The sequence below is a fragment of the Condylura cristata genome, unplaced genomic scaffold, assembly GCF_000260355.1.
Source record: "Condylura cristata isolate star-nosed mole 26May11 unplaced genomic scaffold, ConCri1.0 scaffold00024, whole genome shotgun sequence".
Taxonomy (NCBI): Eukaryota; Metazoa; Chordata; class Mammalia; order Eulipotyphla; family Talpidae; genus Condylura; species Condylura cristata.
Genome location: NW_004567125.1, coordinates 12,905,230 through 12,926,506, shown reverse-complemented (window position 1 = coordinate 12,926,506; position 21,277 = coordinate 12,905,230). Strand labels below are relative to the sequence as shown.

Genomic DNA, 21,277 nt, shown 5'->3' with positions numbered 1-21,277 from the left:
AGACATCATTCTCTGCCTCTGTGTATTTGATCAAATATGTGTCTTTAACACCAAGCCCTCTTGAGTGCTAGGTCCCAATTTCTACTTGGATGTATTTGCCTCTTTCCATCATAAAGGGAACCAAATTCCTTATGTCCAAACCAAACTCAAGAATTTGCCTTACACACCAACTCCTCTTTCAGTTTTTTCAGTTTTGGTAAATTGTGATATGTGCCTGGTCAGGCACACAGTGCAAACAGCCTTTTTTGTTCTCGTTCCTTTGTTCCTGATGTAGTCTATTGCTGGTCAGTCCTCAGTTCTCTTCACATCATTAGTACCACACCTCACCATTATTCCCTTTCCCTTCTTCATATCAGTTTAGGTCAAGCCCTGCTTAGTTGATCCATCTTTCCTCTAAAGCATCCCACCTGCCTTGTCAAACCTTAAAGAGCTTCCGTCAACCTGCTGCTCTTCTCTTCCCACTTCCAAAGCTTTTACTAACCCCCCTATGTTTACCTCTTGCCAATGACCATAGCCTCAACTACCTTCTGGTTTTATCATCAATTACCTACACATTCCTGTCCTCCAGCCATTATCTATGGATCTCGATTTGTAACTTACCTATTCAAATGGCTCCCCTTCTTAGACCTTCATCTTTTTCTTCCTGACAGATTCCTAATTATATTTCAAATGTCAACTCACGTGATGCCTTTTGTCTCCAAGTTTTCCCTGAATACTCAACTGACCCTTCTTTTTGCTCCTTATTCCTCTCTAGTTGTCCCAACAGCCCCATGATGTCTTACAATTACTACCCCATCTTCTTTGAGGCCAAGGAATATTTGCTTTCTTTCTCTTGAGCACATTTCAATTGGAAGATTGAAACTTATTGGAATTAATATGAAGTTTTCTATTATTCAAATTCATTTATAAGTTGAAATAGGTGACTAATTTTGATAACCAATCCAATCTAATACTAAAATATAGGTTGTTAATAAAACAGCTTATAAATCCAAACCTAACATAATCTTGGTTTGGATGTTCTGACTTTTCTTTTTAGGTGTGGTTTAGGGATGATTTTTTGAAGAATGTTGACACAGTATTGGGTTAGGAAAAGAATGAATGTACAGTTAAGGACAACTTGTCTCTTGCAAGACCATCTTTGGGTAGCTGGCTGGCCAGGCTGTGTCAGGACAGGGTTGGTTTCCACTTTAGTTGGAGCAACATTTGCTGATGGGCTTGGCAGCCTGATTTTCCCGTCAGTTGTGCTATCTTGCAGAATTATTTCCTCATCTGTCCAAGGAAGTCTCATACATCTGTCCTGTAATTGTTACAGATGCTGACTGGTTCTGCACACTGGGAGTTGTTAAAAAATCATTCTCCCCTCCTCTTCACCCAGGAGACTCCCACAAACCTGGCAGCTTTTCTCCAGGATATGTGCATCTGTTGTGGCAGACCACACCAACCTATGTTATTTCAGAGGCAGGTTGGAAAATTCAAAACCAAAAGGCAAGGAATGCCTGTTGATGCTGGTTTATTGCCTGGTGAGGAAGAAAGCAAACCTAGGTCTTTTATTTTGAAACAGGCGATGACAAATATCTCAGGAAATCTTTTCTATTGGAAAAAAATTCTCTTCCAGTTTTTCTTGCCCTTGTCTCATATTTCCAGACTTCCTAAGAGGCTAGACCACTGGGGAACTGAAACATCAGCTCAGGCCAGGATCTTAAGACCAATCCCTGGCTTTTATTTCTGTTGACAGAACAATAAAGCAAGGGTTAGCGATCACTAATTAAACACCTACTGTGTGGTAGGCACATTTTACAGGTAATAATAGTTCTTCTTAATAACTTTGTGGGGTAGGTACCATTTTCTCTATTTTTCAAGTTAGTAGAAGCTAAGTTACTCCCACTATCATACAGTCAGTACATTCCAGATTTGAAGTCTGTAATGTGATAGGACAAAGTACCCTTATGAGGAGAGGGCTTCCTTTAGGGGGAGGGGTTTTCTATGTCAGGAAATTATCATCTGACAGGTTAACTTTGCCACCTTAATGCCCAAGGGAGAGGGTTTTCAGAATTGTTCAGGGACACTGTTCTCCTTCTCCGCAGTGATGTGGAGCTGATGAGAGTGTGTTTGTAGAGAGGGTGATGTTTGTAAATATAGACACAGAGACTGCTAATGCAAGTTTTCCTAGAATAGTATGTAAGTCCTAAGTATAAAAGGACAACAGTCTAGCCAAAAAATTACACATTTTTTCTGAGTTTGAAGGCTTCCGCTGCATGTCTTTTTAAGGTGCTAGATGATGGGAGATATACCATCTGTACTCTCTGTCATCATTTAATTACATTTCGGTTCATACCAGCAACTTACAGTAACCACTGAGCAACACGTGAGCACCTGGGCCATACAGAGTCATATTAAACTCTACACAGTAGATCTGAAAAGGAATGAAGAAAATACCTATGTAAAATGCAACTGCCCCCAAACACATTATGGAAACACCTAAGGAAAAAGGCACAGTGTGCAGACCCTTGGTTGCTTTATATTAAAAAAATCTTTGTCTCTGTATTTTTATTTGAATATTTGTATAGGGTTGTGCTAGGAGAACACTCAGTTAATGATGACTAGTTATCACCAAAGAAGGGAATGATAGTCTGAGGTGGAGGTGAGACTGACTTGATTGTGTGGAGTGGTGGTCCCATGCTGTTCAGGGATCTTTGGGGGTCCTTGACTGTTTTAGGGATACACAGTTCAAAGCTATCCTGCTTAAAAAAGAATGAAGTCTTGCCTTTTGCAACATGGATGGACTGAGGGGATTATGCTAAGCAAACTAAGTCAGAGGAAAGCAAGAATTGTATAAATTCACTCAGATTTGGAAGATAAAGGCACAAAGCAAATGAACAAACAAAACTAACTCTTAGATACAAAGAACAGAGGGACAGGATGGGGTGGGTGAAATGGTAAGAGGGGTCAGTGATGGATGGAACTGGAGGAGGTGCTTCAGTTGGGATCCTAATATATTGTACAACGATAATAATTTTTAAAGCAATTCACGTAGAACTTATACAACATTATTACAAACCAATATTACCTCACTAAAAATTTACATAAAAAGTTATTTTCATGATATTAAGAAGTTTTTTCTTTTATTCATTTTTATTTCCCCACAAGCAATGGTGGGACTTTCCGAGATTTAAATGAAATGTGATATTACACAATTTGAACCCAGAAACAGATAGGAGAATCTGTGTTTGATAAGGTAAACATCAAAGAGATTTTTGCAGTTACATTTTATGGACATTGTGATTCTCTTAATATGTAATTATTGTTTTCATGAATCAAAAGATGACATATTTAAGATTGTCAGCTATAATTTCTAGATCAGTAAATATCAGTGAGTATTCCTCCCACAAATGACTTTGGGGCACACTGAAATCTGCTCTGGTCCCCCAGTGCACAGGGGGTTTCTGATGATGGTAGATGGGAACATCTGTAAGAAAGAAAAAGAAACCTAAGTTTGTCATAAACTATAGCATGCTCCCCTCCCCCCCCCACAAGGGAGCACTATTAGTGGACCAATGCTCTAGAAAGTCCTGAGGCTTGTAATTTGATGCAGACAAGTTTCAACAATGGAAGAGAAGTGGATGCTGGAGTTTCTTTAGGATTCCATTCCTCAGAGAATGTTCTGCACCCTTAATACAAGTGGGACACATTGCTGGAGCTTTGCCTTCATATGATACTGGGGTGATGGTGGGAGGGGAGCTGCCTGTTCCCCATGGGGCTGCCTTGAGTGGGGGCCCTCACTTGCTGAGGCTGGGGCATAAACTGAGCGCTTGGCAGTCTAGAACTGCCATTGTGTGTGAACATGTGTTTTATCCCATAAGAAACTGACACTGTCAGTTCGCCCTGCCAGCTTTACTCATCCAGTTATGGGAGCTCTAGCTGTAGGTCAGTCCTGGGGTGTCTTGGCTCAGTGCCTTCCTCAACTCTAAGTGACCCAGGATATTTAGGGTCACTCTAGGACCTACTATTATCTCTAGGTTTCCTGGAATCATTCTGGGTCTCCTGTAATAAATTGCCTTCCTCCAGCAATAATTTGAGGTGGCTTAGAGAAATATATTTGATAAAACTACTGGAACCTGGCCCCTCCCTGGTGGCACAACGGGTTAAAGCTCGGCATTATGAAGCTAGCAGCAGCCACTGCAGCATGAGTTCAATTCCTGGCCGGGGAGGTGACCCAAATGGTACAGCAGACATCTCCTATCTCTCTTGCTGCTCCCCTCAGCAGTGTATTTCAGTGGATATGCCTGTTCTGCTCCCCATTCTGTCTCTGGTGAACCCTCTCACATCTTTCTCCCCCTAACCCCTGCATTCTGGCCTATACCCCAGTTCTTGTATACATAAATAAATAAATTAAAAAAAAAACTATTGAAGTCTTAGACTCCTATACAGAGATTTGGGGGGAGTTAAATGAGCAAGGACTCTAAGCGTGGGGGTGTAGTACTCGGGACTCCAGGCAGAAAGAGGAGAGGCTGCTGAGCTTCCTTCTGCGCATGCGCTTGCAAAGGTACAGGGTTACAGGCGATATTTATCCAAAAGGGATTTCTTAGATCACCCGTTAGCAGACACAAACCTTATGATCAAATCAAGATCAGCAACATCTCCGGCATCTGAGACCCTCTTAGTCTGAAGCTCAGAGAATGCAGAGCCCAGTTCTTCCTGCATCTCCAGCTTCAAGAACATGGAGATGCTCAGGGAGAACCACTGCTTGGCTCAGGGCTGTTAAGTCCTGCGCAGCTGCTGGATGAGTGGGCGATTGAGTGGATGAAGCTGGTCTGTGAGTGCTTGGGAATGAAGGACGAGAAGGGTAAAGCAAAACTCTTCCACATTCCTCAGCGGACTTCTTCCACTGTCCCTGGAATCTCACGTGTATTATACACCCTTTCCTGAGTATTTTCTAGGGCCCTTCTCCATCACACCTTAGCCTCCGTGTGGTGATAAAATATTTCAAGTCCCCTTCTTCCTACAGATTTCATTGAAATTAATTTTCGTCTCCCTTGTTCTTTCCCTTTTTATTTACTTCCCTTCTTGCCCTCCCTCTTTCCCTTCCTGTAAACTCTTGAGACTGGGGAACTACAAGGTCTTAACTTCAACCTTCAAGATACAAATTTCAGAATGATAGTCATAGCTACACTTAACCACTAATCAGAAATTATTGCAAGGATTCTCTATTACTTTAGATCACTCAAACATTATTTATCTATGAATCATTCTGCTTCACCTTTTGGAAACTATCATTGTGGTCTTTTCTTACCCTGCCACACAGTCTGAAATGACTATTTTCAGAAATTATTATTTCATATCCAAGGCATGTTCTCCACATAGCTTAGGCTTCTGAAACATAATGGAGGTGCCCTCTGCCACCCCCACTACCCAAGAATTATAGCTAGAACTTTCTAAAGTTCTTCAGCTCCCCCAGGAAAGTTCTCCCATTTCTTCTGGTCACTAGCCAGGCTGACGCCTTTTCTGGGAATGAGACTAAGTAGTTCTGTCTGTTTAAAGACTTAATGAGTCTCAGTTTCCTGTGTCTCTTATTAATAGGAAGACCGAGTAATTTAGCATCTAATCTGGAACACTTGTGTGTTTGTGTGTACGTGTGGGGGTGTATTAATAGATTTAGTGCATCACAAGGATTAGTTTGTATTCCTGGTCATATGCTTTTCAAAGATCTTGCATCTTTAATGAGTTCGGAGACCTAAGGCTGACAAGAGCCTTTGGAGATAAACTCCCTGTCACAGTTTATTTTTTGTAGGCCTGAGGGACTTTGGCATAGATTCCCTAGCCCTGATGTTTCTAATCTACCAGTGGAGAGCCTGTCTCCTCACGGATGTCACTCTCCCTGGGGGTGAGGATGGGAGAGGTCAGCATTGCCACAGAGCTGGTGGCCCCAGTTTATGATCCCCAGGAGGGCTGCTGGAGTCTTCCACACCCTCCAGCCTCTCCTTCCTCCTCTCCTCTCCCTACTCTGCTCCCTTTTCCTTTTGTTTCTCTTTCTCTTCCTCTGTCCCCCACCTACTCCTCCCTCCTGTTCTGTTTTTTCTCTCTCTATTTCCTTCCCTCCATTTGTCACTCATACATCTTCCTTCCCCCCTCTCTCCCAACATGGCTCTTTCGACACCATTGGAGGCAGCTCGTAAGAGCAGTGCTGCCAAGGGTAATTTCTCCTTTAAAGGAAAAGCTGGCATTTCCAGCTGTAACTTGATTTTCCTTCGCAACTTAGAAGCGCCCTTTCCCTCATTCTAAGTGACGGAAGAATGGTTTCTGTCTCCCAAGTCTCTTGCTGGAGGTGCTTGTTTTGTGTATCCTGCAGGATGTGTTTCTATACCATGAAGACAGTACAGCCTGGGTGTTGGAGGTGGGGGTGGCCATGGTGATGGGTGGAAGTGGGGGCAGGAGAAGAACAAGCCTGGGGTTATTGCTTGTCACAGAAGGGAGGACAGGAGAGACAGATGAGCTGTTAGGATCTGTGCCTGGATCATTTGCGAGAAGCCCAGGAGCAGTGTATAGCAGGGCCACTGAAGTGGTGGGTGTGCCCCCAGGAGAGGAGCCAGCCTGTTATAAAGGAAGCAAACAACCCTTCAAAGGAAATGGAGGAAAGTGGTGCCAGAGGTTGACTGACGTTTCTGTGTGAGTGGGGCACCATGCTGAGGACAGGCTCGCCAGTGAATGTAGAGCAACATGCCCTTATTTGCTCACGGGATTCAGGGCTTTGGATAATATTTTTACTTACTGAGACTGTAGTGAGTTTCCTGAGTGTTAGTGATAAGTGAGAGACTCTGGGCATGAGTTGAAGGGCTTCAAATATATTAAGAGATGGCTTCAGTAGAAGTATCTCAAGGCTGGTGGAAGAGGAAAGGGACCAAAGAGAGAAGTCTGGCAGGTGAGGCTGTGTCCAAGGAGTGGAGAGTGGTTGGAGGCACTGGGCATGGTCAGGACTTAAGAGCCATGACCACAGAGGGTATGGGGTTTGTGCTAAACCTTAGAGGTGAGGCAGCAAGTCAACAGGTAGACAGAGAGGTGAGGGTCAGTCATTAAGGATGGAGCTGAGCAACAAGGACCCTGGAGCGACTAGGGAACAAGGGCAGCCTGGGAATGTAGGCAGAGGCAGGGAGGAAATAGCAGTGTCCCTGGAGTAGAGGGTTAGAGTTAAGCTGCAGCGGAAGACAAAGCTGGAGAGGAGGGTGGCGCCACACTGGGGAGAGTTCGGGCCACCGACTGGGTGCCAGCATCTGCATGCCATCTTTGTTGACTGAGCATCTGTGAGTTTCCTGCTCTGGAAAGGAAGGACGATTTTACTGTTGGAGAGACATTTCCTCTGTCCCTCTTGCTGAGGGGAACTTCTGCTCTGATCCAGATTTAATATGTAGCAACAATAAACCGTCAGGGGGAAATATTTGGAAACCTAAAATAAATACATTCACGAGACACTCTGAGCCAACATTTTCTAAGCTTTCAATCTCTTGCTTTTACTTTGATCGTCCTCGTTTGTAAGTATAGATTTAGGGATTAGCCACAAAACTCTGTTGTTCTTAGAGTAAACCTAGGGCTTCCAACAGGAAACTTATCTCCATGTTTTGATTTTCACTGCCTATAATTCCTAGAAATGCATTAGATATTTTACCCTGAAATTGTGACATGCTAGAGTGATGTTACATATTCCTGACTGCCAGTGCTCACTGGGTTTTCCCCTGGACATGATTTTTCTCCAAGTTCCTGCTTCTTGGGCTCCAGAGGATCCTCTTCGTTATGAGGGATGTGAGGAGATGGGATCTTACCTCTAAATATTCATAGCATTTGTCAGGATTTCTCAGTGATGTCCCTATAAGTATTCTAAGAGACATCCATATAACCTTTTCTACTTAATAATATTTTTTATGTGTATGAGGTGTTTCCCTCCTGAAAAGAACGTAAAATCTTAGTCAGGTCCTGAGGAATTTTTTCTTTTTTTTATTCCTTGGGTTCCCTTCCTGTTGCCTTGTTTCGTTTTGGCCGGGGGGTGTTTTTGCGGTTTTTCTCCCTTTTTTTTCTTTTTCCGGCCCGGTTTTTGCTTTGTAAGCTAAAATTGACCTTTGAGAATTAAAATATCTATGGAGTATCAGAATTACCTGGGAACTTGTTGAAAAATACATAATCTTGAAAATAGAGAATCTCAGGTATCAGAATCAGTAGTTTGATAGATATTTGAGACACATTGGCCTTTAAATGCAATGTATACAACTCACCCAGAGATTGTGTTAAATGTAGACTGATTTTCCTTGAGGAGGCTTAGGTGATGATAAAACTATGAGGCTTTAAAGTTTTATTGCTCCAAAGCAGCCACTTCCTTTCTAAGGGTATCACTGGATATCATCCCTTCTCAAAGTCACAGTGCACACAACAAATAATTTATTCCAGAGGTAGGTCAGTGATGATCTGTGGTGCAATTCCAGTCTGCTGCCTGTTTTGTAAATAAAGATTCATTAGAACACAGCTATGTTCATTTATTTATATATTATGAGGTTTTTTTGGTGCTATATTAGACAAATTAAATAGTTATGACAGAGGCCTTATAGCCTGCAAAGCCTAAAATATTTACTAATTGGGCCTTTCCAGATGAAAGTTTGCTGATCCCCCAGCTTATGAGATAATATTTCCTTGAAGGAAATAGCTATGATCTTTTGCTCATTGGCAAAATTTGCATGCCCATCTAAATTCGTCATGAAGCATAAATCATAATTCCCATGTGGGCAGTGAAGGCTGCTGAGCACCAAATTGATCCAAATAATGGCACCCTAGAGCCTGTGACTTTTCACAGGCTCTTTTCACAGGCTTTTCACAGACATTTCATATCTCCTTCCTTAAACAATGATCATAATTTCATTGAGCTGACTTCTTCCTCTACAAGTTGATTCCATTAGTTGTTCAAAGTAAGTTTGACTTTTGTCAAGAATTAGAAAGAGCCAAGAGGAAATTCTGAATAGGAATGTCCCGGATCAAGGAATGGAAACAGCCTGGTGTGGGGCTGGTAGAATCCCTGTTTCATCCTGAACGACAGCTCCGCCCAGCTGGCCCTTCTCCGGCAGCTCGGTGGGCAGTCTTACCCAGACGGCGTGGGCTGGGAGTCCTTCTAATTCCCTGGGAGAATCCCACCACCTGGCTCTCATTTGGGGTTTAGAATTGTGAAATGATGGCACACACACGAGCTTCAAGCTTGCCAAGCATGCAGACACAAAGGCAGCAAATTGGACTGGGGAACAGGAAGCAGAGATGGAGGCCAGTGACAAGGAGGTGTCTAGTTCACGAACACACAGGGTTTGGGGGAGGCAGGCAACCCTGTTTAACTGTATGAGGATGGGGTTTCTCTGTTCCCATCTTCCCTTTGGAGATCCCACCTCTCCTCCTTCGAGGACCAAATTTCAGAGGAAGAGTGCGTGAAATAACTGGGTTCTTTTCCCCTTATCCAAGGTGGGATTCTCTGGGAATCCCAACTATATAACAGGATGGCAAGAAACACACAAACCAGCCATGAGATGAACCCATGATAAACCTCCTCATTCAAGTTCCACCTTACTTGAGGTGTTTCTTCCCTTCCCCCCTTACCTTCCCTGAACCACCCTGAATCTGCAGGTTGGTTGGCTGTTCTCTCTGCTTTTGTTGCAACTTTAGCATAGTCTGTCCTTAAACCACGTTATGTGGAATTACTGTGTGAGGGTCTATCTTGGGCCTCTCTCTCTCTCAATCCATGTGATTGGGAAGACTTGATGGCAGAAATCATCATTAAGAATTTCTTACCCTAATGTCTGACATGAACTTGGTATTAAAAATGTCAGTGCACTGAAAGAAATGTGAGTTAACTTCCCTAAAGTGCTCTTTTCTCATCTATAAGATGGAGAGAAACACAAACCTTACAAGTTTTTTTTTTTTGTGGGGGTTAAATCAAATGATGTATGCCAGGATGTTCTGTGACTATAAAGTACTTGTAGATAGCATAGTGGTTCTGATATCTGGCTTGACTAGATTTGGTAGATGATAAATGCAAGAGAATTGTGAAACTATGTGGACATAGCTTAGTCCATGTTGCCTAAAATGGATGAGTGAATAGAGGGTGATCTGAAGAAATACCCTTAGGTGCTGCAGTTTGGGCATGGAATTCTCTGTCTACCCCATTAGATGTGCTCTCAGCAGGGAAGGCCATATCTATCTTAGTTATTATGTATCCTTTATGTTCCAAAACACAAGTAAGTTAGTGAATAACTAGATGGTTTTATTTTGATGAGTACCTCCAAGCTCAAGTCTTCTGTCCTCTGAATTGTCCCCTAATACTGGCATCTTTCTGTCCTGTCTTGAGATCCTGGATAGAAGTACCATTAGATAGAAAACACAGTAACTTCAGTTTGAAACACACTGAGAGATCTGGCTGTCCAACAAGTATGAGCAGAGCATTGGGAGGGAGGTGGGAGCTGGAGTCTTAAAGGTTTGCTTTCCACTTGTCTGTTTTAGCTCCCAGAGCTACACATAGAGCTCATTGTATAGCTCCCACGGTGCTCAGTGCTCACTCAGTGGAAAGCTTATGGTAAATATTTATTGATACATTGCAAAATATTGGACCTTGCGTCCCAAGTAGGTAAGAGCTGCTGCAGATGTTTGAGCAGAGTTGTAAGATGATATGCATTTTGCTCCAGCAAGCCCTGATCTCGCTGCAGCAAATAAGAAAGATTGGCAGGGAAATGAGGAGGGGGTGGAAGGACTTGCTAGGATACTCAGAACTCTGCCAGGAGGAATAGAAGGGAGGGAGCTCTGCCCCAGGGGAGGTTGGAGATGGGGCTTTCCGCATTAGCTCTAGCGAAGTCTCCCGCTCTGAGAGGAGCAATGGCCAGCCTCTTGTGGCTTTGGAACAAAAGGCAATTATTGCATCCAAAGGAAGATAATGAGAAACACACAGGCCATGAAGATCAGAAAAGTACCAGTAATCTCTTTGTTGCAAAACTTTACTTTCCAAAGACCCTGGCTAGGTGCAGAAATCCCTGCATGTGGACTTGGCCTGTTGAGTAGGAAGTACAAGATGGAATCCCCTTAGCAGTCACAAAACTGTTAATATCCCAGAATCTTCGGGGCTGGAAGAGGACAGGGTGGGGTAGGTTTTCAGGAAAGGGAGCACTACACAGTACTGACTGGAAGACAGGAGAAAGCAGGATGCAAACAGAGGGCAGGGTGAGTAGAGGCTAACTGTCATGTGAACTTTTTCCTCTACCATTTAATTTTATGGTGAATTTTCTTCAAATATGACATATTCTTATAACTTAAAAAGCTACTAAGAAGGAACCTGAGGTTTCAATAAAAACTCTAGTGATTCTATATAGTAAAGCCCTTTGAAATGTAAATCAATTTGACTAGTATCAATATATGTATGAATGACCATAAAAACTGTGTGTACTATCTTTTTTTTCTTTAAGATTTATTTATTTTGCATACAGAGCTGGGGTGCAGGCCAGAGGTGCGGGGTGGTGAGAGGATTCACCAGAGACATAGTGGAGGGCAGAACAGGCCGACTGATAAAGTACACTGCTGAGGGGAGCGGCGTGCTGGTCAGGAGAGGTCTGCCACGCCATGTGGATCACTTCTGGGGCAGGTGGGGATCAAACTCGTGCTGAAGTGGCTTTAGCTTCTCAGTGCTGTGCTTTAACCCGCTGTGCCACCAGGGAGGGCCCATGTGTGTACTATCTTGATGTAGGATTTTCACTTTGGTGAACAGATTCTGGAGAAACATCCTGAAGGCACAATAGTTATACATAAAGATGTCAGCATGAGGTAGAAAAGAAGAAATAATCTGAATTGTCATTGTTGGGGGTGTGATTTAAGTATATGCTGTTATAAGAATTTGAAATGATGGTTTTGAGAATTTCAGATAACACAGGAGGGTATTCATAGCTGTATATTAAGTGAAGTTGGAATTTACAGATGCTGTTGATAAGAAATCAAGATATATAACTGCATCAAAAACCTCAAATGAAAAATATACCAAAATATTAAGTGAGGTGTCTGAGGACATTTTTGGTTCTTTATAAAATTGGAAGTTAACTTTTCTATTAGAAAAAATGAAAGACAGCATGTAATTTTTTCTAAAAAAGGAAGATATTAAAAGGAGTGTTGTTTTCAGAGAGCATATGGCATGTGGATGATATGTATAAAAAATCACTGTTACCTCTTTCTTGGGATTCTGCAGGGTTTTTTTTTGTTTTTTTTGTTTTTTTGTTTTTAACGCTTAGGGAGCTCTGTCCTTGCTCTTAAATTACCATCACATATCAGTTTTAGTCTATTTTTGGGGACCAAAACAGCTAACTTGCAATTTGAGCTGTGCTCAAACATATGTAGTTCTCTGTTACCTACATAGATAAAATTAAGTCCAAACCCCTTGGTCTGGAATTTGGGGTCTTGCAGAATCAAATCCTAACTGATCTTTCCAGCTTCACTTTCTGTTAATCCCTTACATGTATTTCTTCTCCAGTCAGAGTTTTCTTTTCTCGGTTCTAATGTCAGTCGCCAACTTCCCATTTTGAACCTCTTCGTGTTTCTGGTGTCAACATGTTTACAGTGTGTATTAAACTGTCCCATGGACCCCAGGCCCCGTTGCTTCTGTCAAACCCCACATTTCCTCACTCATTTTCCTCCTCATGCTGTCCACTGAGGTTCCAGTGAACTCCGACTCTGTCCTCTGATCTTATGAATCATCTTTTAGCAAACCATGCAGCTATCTAAGGATTTAAAAGATACTATCACTTGAATACAAATTCAACTCCCTGGGGAAAAAAACTAAGTTAATGAACTTTTGGAATGAACATAGACACTTCTAAATCCTGTGTTTATGGCTCAATAGAGCCCCAGTGTGATCTCATTATGTGGAAAGTAGGTAGGTATATATAATAAATGACAGCATTTCTGAAAATCTTAAGAAACATCCTACATGATTTGTCTAGAATTAAGTCCATGTTTCTTTATTTTGAGTCAGGGGAATTTTTTTTTCATAGCCAGCACATAAATGTGCTTTCCAGGGTCCATCAAAAAGTAGTTCTGCCTTCTGGTTTGGCCTTTCAGTGCCTGTTAACTTCTACCATGACCAGAAACTTCATTCGTTCCCCTCGCACTTCATGAATACATGACTCTGCTTTCTCTCCACTACCCATATGTCCATACTGGATGAAAATAATGGAAGGGATTGGTTGGGAAATTGAAGTTGTTCCGAAATACTGTGCATGTTTGTCATGTTCCAGCACAGAGAGCATTTCCGGAGGGAGGGGAGTGACCTTCTGACTCAGGCTCACCAGCGTTGTTGAGACAGAGGGACAGTCCCCCATGGCTTATGCAATGCTCAGAGCTTTCCTTTTCTTTCTGTTTCTTCTAAATAGCATAAGAGACTATGAACTGTTTAAGGGCAGAAATCTTGCCTTGCTCATCTTTTCTCCTCTTTCTGGAACTAAGGATGATGCTAAACACCATAGTAAGAATTAGTAGAATGAAACGAGTAAATGAAACATCCCTTCTCTAAGGTGATAGGAGCAGTGAGAACAAAGAAAAGACCAGGTGGGTGGTCAGAGAGGATGAGGGGATGTTGTGCTACCTCACTGGAGCCTCCACCTTTCCTGGGGACCACCCAGTTACAATTTCCCCTTTTAATTTTTATTCTACCATATCTGGGATAGTGCAGATCTCAGGATGCAGCCTTAGAAGACAGGTTTCTTTTTTTTTTTCTTCAGAGTTCCAGTGTGTACAAGAGAAACAACGGTCAGTCACCAGGCATTGTCCATTGTGGCAAAAGCCCTCCATTCTTGGAAAATAATCTGAGTCCAATCAGAATTAAAAAAAAAAAAAATTTGGAGGCATTAGAGAGACGGTTCAGGTTCTGTGTCCTACCCAAGGGAGGGTGTAGCTGAGCAAGAAGGAGAAGCTGGAGAGGAGACTGAGGAGGAAGGGAGATGGAGAGCAAGATGAAAACTTAGAGAAGGGACATGGAGCAGAGAGACAGGTGAAGAAACTGCAGTTGCTTCTTGGCTTTGCACAGTTGAAATATTTGGGTGAAGTGGATGTCTGGATTAAAAAAGATGCGGTACATATACATAATGGGATATTACTCAGCAACCAAAAAAAATTAAAAAATAAACACATTACTTTTGCAGCAACATGGATGGAGCTGGAAAAGATCATGCTTAGTGAAATAAGCCAGAAAGAAAAGGAAAAATACTGGATGGTTTCACTCATAGAAGGAGTATAAAGGACCAGGCGAGAAAATAATAATAATGAACAGCTATATACCAGAGACATTTTATGGGGTGGAGTGGGGAGTGGGATCAAAAACAGTGGAGGGAGGGAAATACACAGGACTATGGTGATGGCACATGGGTGATATAGTGATGGGAAGCCGAAGGGGATTACAACTGAGATGGAAAAATGCACAAAATGGTGTAAAAATAAGCTATTATATTATTTAAAAAATAAAATAAAATAAAAAGAAATATTTGGGTGAGAGCCCTCTGGAGAGGTTGACCATGGCAGCTTTTATCTTGATTTTGCTCCTTCTGTCCCAGACGTGCTGGGCCCCTTCTGCCCTTTTTTTTATGGGTTCCTACAAAGAGGTGCTTTAGACCTTGAGCAGGCTTTCAGGCCTCCGTGGCTCTGCTTTGGGCCAACCCTGTTTGGCTAGACATTTACCCTTGAGGGAATGGGTAACTTTGGGTGCTTGATTTGAAAACTACATTCTTTGTCTTTTCTTTGTTGCACAGTAATTGTATTAAAGTTCCTTCCCATGAAATGTCTTATGCACTACAGTATGTTTTGTCTTGATGTGGTGGATGGCAGAACCTATTTAGAATGGTAAGGTCTGGGAACTCTGGGGTGCCCCCTCCCCCTCCTATAACAAACACAATACCGCAATGAACTTCCCTGTACATACACATTATAAACTTCCCTGTACATGTGCATCTGTTAATTTTGTGTAGCACTTTCTTTCGTAACATTCCTTATTTTCTTGGTTCATCACCACTCTGAGAAGGAAGGTAGACACCTTACTCCATTTTGCAGAAACAGTGAAAAGGAACCAGCGCCTTGAGCAGAGACCACATAGCTTGTGGCAGCGTCATCATTTCCGAGTGAGTGCCTTGGAGTCCAGGCGCCACTTTCCACACAGCACAAAACCACTGGCCGGGCGACAGCCACAACCGGCAGGCAGGGAAGAGTGGGTAGAAGCCGGGAGCTGCATTAAATTATATTGGATAAACCAGAAACACACACACACGCACAAATACAAAAAAGCGCAAAGCCAAGCATATTTAAAAGATAGTTTTTGGAAGAAATACACTGGCAGTAGGTGAGAGACCAGCATAAAATGAGTTCTTATCTCATTCCCACTGCTTTTTTAGTGTTCTCAGTTTAGTGTCCAGCTGTGCAGAGTTCCAAACTGACACTGCTCCCCCTTCTCACCACACCCCAGGGAAGTGTCTGAAAGGCCTGTAGGCATCTGGTTAAATTGGCCTTAATTGACGTTTCCTCAATTATCTGAAGGAAATATCAGCTGTGTTATTTAAATTCACAGATGCACTCAGTTGTCAGAGTCAGTGGAGACCAAGAATTATTACACAGTCATCTGGAACACAGGAGAATGGCTGGCAGGAAGGAGAACAATTGAGTTTGGAAAAATGTAAACTAGAGGACACAGTAGAGGCTTCAGGAAACAGGGCTGAGGGGAGTACAGTGAGGTACTCACCTCTGGTGAAACTTGACAGGGATGGGGGGCAGCAGCCTGAGTTTGATCCTGGGCCAGGGAGCTGATCCACATGGCTTAGCAGACCTCTCCTATCTTGCCTGCTGCTCCCCTCAGCAGTATATTTCAGTAGATCCTTCTGTCTGTCCCCCACTTTGTCTCTGGTGAATCCCCTCAAACTGCACACCTCTGTCCTATACCCCAGTTCTTGTATGCATGCATAAATAAAATAAAACTTTACAGGGACAGCAAAACCCCTCAGAGATCAAGATAAAGAATATTTTAACACAACTCACCTACACTGCTGGTGGGAATGCAAACTGTTGCAACCACTATGAAAAGCTGTGTGGAGGTTTCTCAAAGCTCACATGATTCAGCAATTCTACACAAAAACAATAATTCAAAAAGACATCTGCCACCCCTATGTTTATTGCTGTCCTATTTACAATAAGGAAGATGTGGAATTAACCCAAATGCCCAAAAATAAATGACTGGATCAAGAAGATGTGGTGTGTGTGTGTGTGTGTGTGTGTGTAGTAGAATATTACTCAGCAAGCAAAAGAGATAAACTCTTACAATTTGCGGTAACATGGATGAAACTGGAAAAGATCATGCTTAGTGAAATAAGCCAGAAAAGTACTGTATGGTTTCACTTATAGCAGGAGTGTAAAGGAACAGGAAAAAAAAAATATATATATATAGTAATTGTAATAAAGTAAAAAAAGAACATCAACTAACACCTATAAACCAGAACAAAATCTATATGCTTCCTGGCTCTGCCTTAACAAATCACCACAGATTGGGTGGCTCCAGACATGAGAAATGTATGTCTCTCAGTTTTGAAAGCTAAAAGTCCAAGATCAAGGTGTCAGCAGGTCAGGTACTCCTGAACATTCTAGGGAAATGACTTATTTGCATCTTTTCCCTCCTGCACTTCTGAATCTCCCTCTCCTTTCACTTCTAGAAAGTGCTGGGGATGACACCCTGATCCAGAGTGACCCCTTTTCTTACCTTGACAACCTCGCAAAGACTAAATTTCTAGTCACAGGTCCACGGGGCTGGAACTTCAATGCAGCTTCCTAGGGCCCCCACTATACTTTTAAACAGGGGGGAACTTAACTTAGATGTGGCAGAAATTATTATCTATTTGCAGGAATTGGCAGCAAAGATGGGCTGATCCCTGCCATGATTTACATATCTTAGGAAATAATTAAGGAAACAGTTTAATTTCTTGGGGTGCTTAGTTGATAACTTTCGCTGTAAGACTGGATGACAAATAGGTACAGGATTTTTTTTTTTTAAAGATTTATTTATTTATGCATACAGAACTGGGGTACAGGCCAGAGGCTCAGAGGCGGTGAGAGGCTTCACCAGAGACAGAGTGGGGAACAGAACAGACAGATCGACAAAGTACACTGCTGAGGGGAGCAGCGGGTGGGTCAGGAGAGGTCTGCCACACCATGTGGTCACCTCCGGGGCAGGTGGGAATCGAACTCATGCAGAAGCGGCTTTATATTCTCAGTGCTGTGCTTTAACCCGCTGCGCCACCAGGGAGGGCTAGGTACAGGATTTTTAAGGCTATTTCTGACTTAACATTCAAATGATAGCGATCAGAAAATACTTTTTGCTAAATTTTAATTTTATAAACGTTTTATTATAGTACAAACAATTTTTGCAGGTATTACAAATATAACTTTATAATTGCTTTTAGAGATTTTTCTCATAAATTCACAAGCTAGGGAAAATAAATATCTTTTATCACTGGGGGCTTCCTGGCTTTCAGTTCACAAAATATGGCTGCTATGCCACAGAGTCCTGCTCAAAACCTGTGTGAAATATGTGGTTTATTTGAATTTTAAATAAATTGGAATTTATTGATTTAAAGGGGACCATAGCCTTTCCTCCCATTTTCCAGACACATCACAGTCAAGTTCCAAACATGAAAATGTCTTATTATTTTAGTGAACATTCTTATAAACATGCCTACTTAAAGTGGATGTGAAATTAGTTGTATCCACAGTACTAATAATTTTAGTCATGTTGATGGTTATATCAGAATTCCATAAATTAACTGTATTATCAATAAATGTATTATTATCAAGTTAATAATTCAAAAATAATAGCAAATAGTTATTGAGTTCTTATTAAGGATTGATCCCTTTCTGTGTATTGTTTCATTCATTAAACCCGTTATTTCTCTTTTGGAATGATAATCTGTTCAGTGGGCTCATAATGCCCTACAAATTTGTTTTTGCTTCTGGTTCACCAAGAGGTTACATGTTTCTGGACCTGGGTTATTTCTGGTGAGAGTATAACGCAAGAACATGGAGAAAGCATGTTCCTGCTTTAATGAATGTAAAGAAATTGTTAATACATACATTAAAAATGAATACATTATTTAGTATCTGAAAACAGTTTGCTTTCTTAAAAGGTTAAAGTTAATGTTTGTTCTGTAAACATTTTTTTATGGAGGAAAGGTAAAGTTGAATTCATTTTCGTCTACTTCAATTTAATCCCTTATTGTAACCTAGAAATGAGCAGAATCCAAATGAATGTCATTTTATTTTATTACTTATTTATTTATATGTAACGTCATTGTTCAGTTTTGTACAGTGTTTGCTTTCTTTCTCAGGTGGAGTCCACATAGAATTCCCATCACCAGTTTACCCTGCACCATGGCCATAGTCCCTTGTGTTCTTTCCACCCTCATTTTGATCCTTCCCCTTCCCCATCCCCTGCAAAATGTCTTTAATTTATAGTTGCCTGCTTATTTTTGTTTTGTTATGGTTTTATTATTATTTTTTCCTTGATTCCTTATTTGGTTCCCCAGTTGAATATGTAATTTTAGATGGTGTCTAAAGATCAAAGTTGGTAGCTTTTTCCATTCCAGTTAAAAATTTTTTTTAAAAGATTTATTTATTTATGCATATAGAACTGGGGTACAGGCCAGAGGTGCAGGGACGGTGAGAGGATTCACCAGGGACAGAGTGGGGAGCAGAACAGGCAGATCATCAAAGTACACTGCTGAGGGGAGCAGCGGGCAGGTCAGGAGAGGTCTGCCGCGCCATGTGGATCACCTCCGGGGCAGGCGGGGATCGAACTCATGCTGAATTGGCTTTAGCTTCTTAGTGCTGTACTTTCACCCGCTGCGCCACCAGGGAGGGCCTCCATTCCAGGTAAATTTTAAAATTGTTTTAATACCCAAAAATTTCCTAGTAACTTCAAATACAGACTTGGAGAGATATAAGAGAATGGATTAACATAAGAATTCTTATACCTGAGTTTCACACTCGAGGTTTGTGGGCAGAATTTGTAGGGTGAGGATCTATGTGCAAAATTTGTAGGGTGAGGATCTATGACCTTGCAAGGAGAAAAATACTACATTTTTATTTTTTTCTAAACACTACCAAACTTTAGCATTTCTTCCAATTAGTAGCAATGGAAGGTCTTTTTATATCATATTATTACTAGAGCAACTATTTCAAAATATTGTACCTACCCATTGCCACTTTGAAGCTCTAATCAGGCCCTTGACTAGGTCTTGGCATTTAATAGATGAATCAGGGTCAGGTCTATTACTGTGCTGCTCATACACGGAAACATTTTGATAGCTATATTTCAATATTGGGTTTTTTTCTAAAAGAAATCCTTTTTGGTCTTGTGGTCTATACCCTAGAGGCTGGTGCCTGAGGGCCATTCTCAACCACCCCTCTTAAGAAAACCGAAGAGTGCACTTCTGATAAGAGGAATCCTATTTCACCATCCTATTTAGAGTCCACATCTATCAGATAATCAGGAGAGGGTGGATGTGCATTCTCGAGGGTCCGTGACCACCACCACCAGGACTTAAGGCAGATGTCAGCTGGTACAGGGGGATGCCGGCAAGGCAGGTTCTCATCACAGGTGTCGGCAGCCGCCCTGTCCCCTGCCTGCATTCCCTTCTGTTGCATCTCTGCCATCAACATACGGACACTTAATAAACACTCATGGACCAGATGCAATGTTCAGAGGCTATTATGGCCTGTATCATTTGGGTTTCAGCCAGAGAAGGAAAACCAGTAGGTGATGTATAAATTTCAAGAGGTTTAGGGCAAAGGCTTGTCTTTGTGTGGAGGTAGCCTCAGCAAGTCCAAAGTTCACAGACTAACATTGTGGAGCCAGGACTAAAGCTGTTGTTTGCTTTTTGGAGTTCTCAGCTCTGCTTGAAAAGCTTTTAATTGACCCAGCTTCATCCAGTTTATCTAGAATAACCTCTTACATAAAGTCAACTGATGACAGATTTGTTTAATTTGCTTCTTATCTGCGGAACACTCCATGAATTGGTGTGTCACCCTTGCATAGGATTGATCTCTCTGTCATTCCAGTCTTAGAACGTGTGCTGTCTAAGAGTACTTACTGACTGCAGATTAGAATCATTTCCACATCTTCCCAGGGTCATGACTCTCCATTAGTCTTCAAACAATGGGGCACTAGAGATTAGGGCACTAGAGATTAGGCCACGTTGAAAGGTCAAAAGGACCATGACACCAAAGTTTCCAGAATCTGTTGCCCACTGGTTTCATCCTGGGCATTGACAACATGGCTAATCTCACCAACGTTTTGGAGGATTTGACTGAATTTGGCTTTGTGTCTGCCTCTAATTTCAGTTGCTTTAACTAAATGCAACCCCTGAGATTCTGGTATGCCAAGGCTCACTCGGGCTGGAAGAGTAAGTGGCTTCTCTCTGATTTGCCAGTAGCAAGTGGTTATGTTAACCAAAGGGCAGGAACACTAATTTCAGTGATTTGATTTTGCTACAACTTCTGTGGGGCGAGGGTGGGATGATGCTCTCTCCTCTGGCCCTAGTAGACATTTTATGTTTGTTGTGGTGGTTGAAAGGCTGGATTTGATCTTTTAGTCCAGTGCCAGGAGGTTCACAGTAAATGAGGGGTGTGGTCTGGTAAGGGAAAGTGGCTGTGGCTTGGCCTTTCCACATGCTGTCTGCACACACGTGTGCTGTAACATGTGAACGCATCGTGTGGGGGCTGCCCCTGCGAACGTGTGGGCCGTGCTCTGGGGAGGGGAGATTGTGGACTGTGCAGGAGTTCCTGCTGCCAACTATTACTGAGCTCTCTCATCTACTCAGTTTCTCCCTTTTTCCCCTCAATTCTTCATTACCCAGGACAGTTCATACAGTGCCAGGCTAGGCAGCAGGGTTTTATGACTCAGTAATAAACAAGACAAAGCGCTACCTCTGTCCTTTTAGAACTCATTGCTGGGCAATGCCACTGGGTTAATGATCATGTCATTAGTATTTACTGAGGGTTTCTGTATCTGATGGGTAGGGGGTGGGGAATGTGGTGTGATAACATACACCTGAAGGCTGTGATCCTCAATGTCTAAATCTTATGCAGTTTTGTAAACCAATGTCTCAATTTAAAAATAGTGCGTAGGGGATGTAAGAGTAGGAGGTTAGTCTAAATTATGATTGGGGAACTTTTGGGGTGAGTGACTAATTGGCGATACAGGTTC

At 42.1% G+C, this 21,277-nt stretch overlaps 1 protein-coding gene across 1 annotated transcript in view; it reads left to right on the top strand.

Annotated features, from left to right (window-relative positions):
• Window positions 1-21,277, top strand: part of DDR2 (discoidin domain receptor tyrosine kinase 2) — a 125,800-nt gene that overhangs the window by 13,082 nt on the left and 91,441 nt on the right. The window lies entirely within an intron of this gene.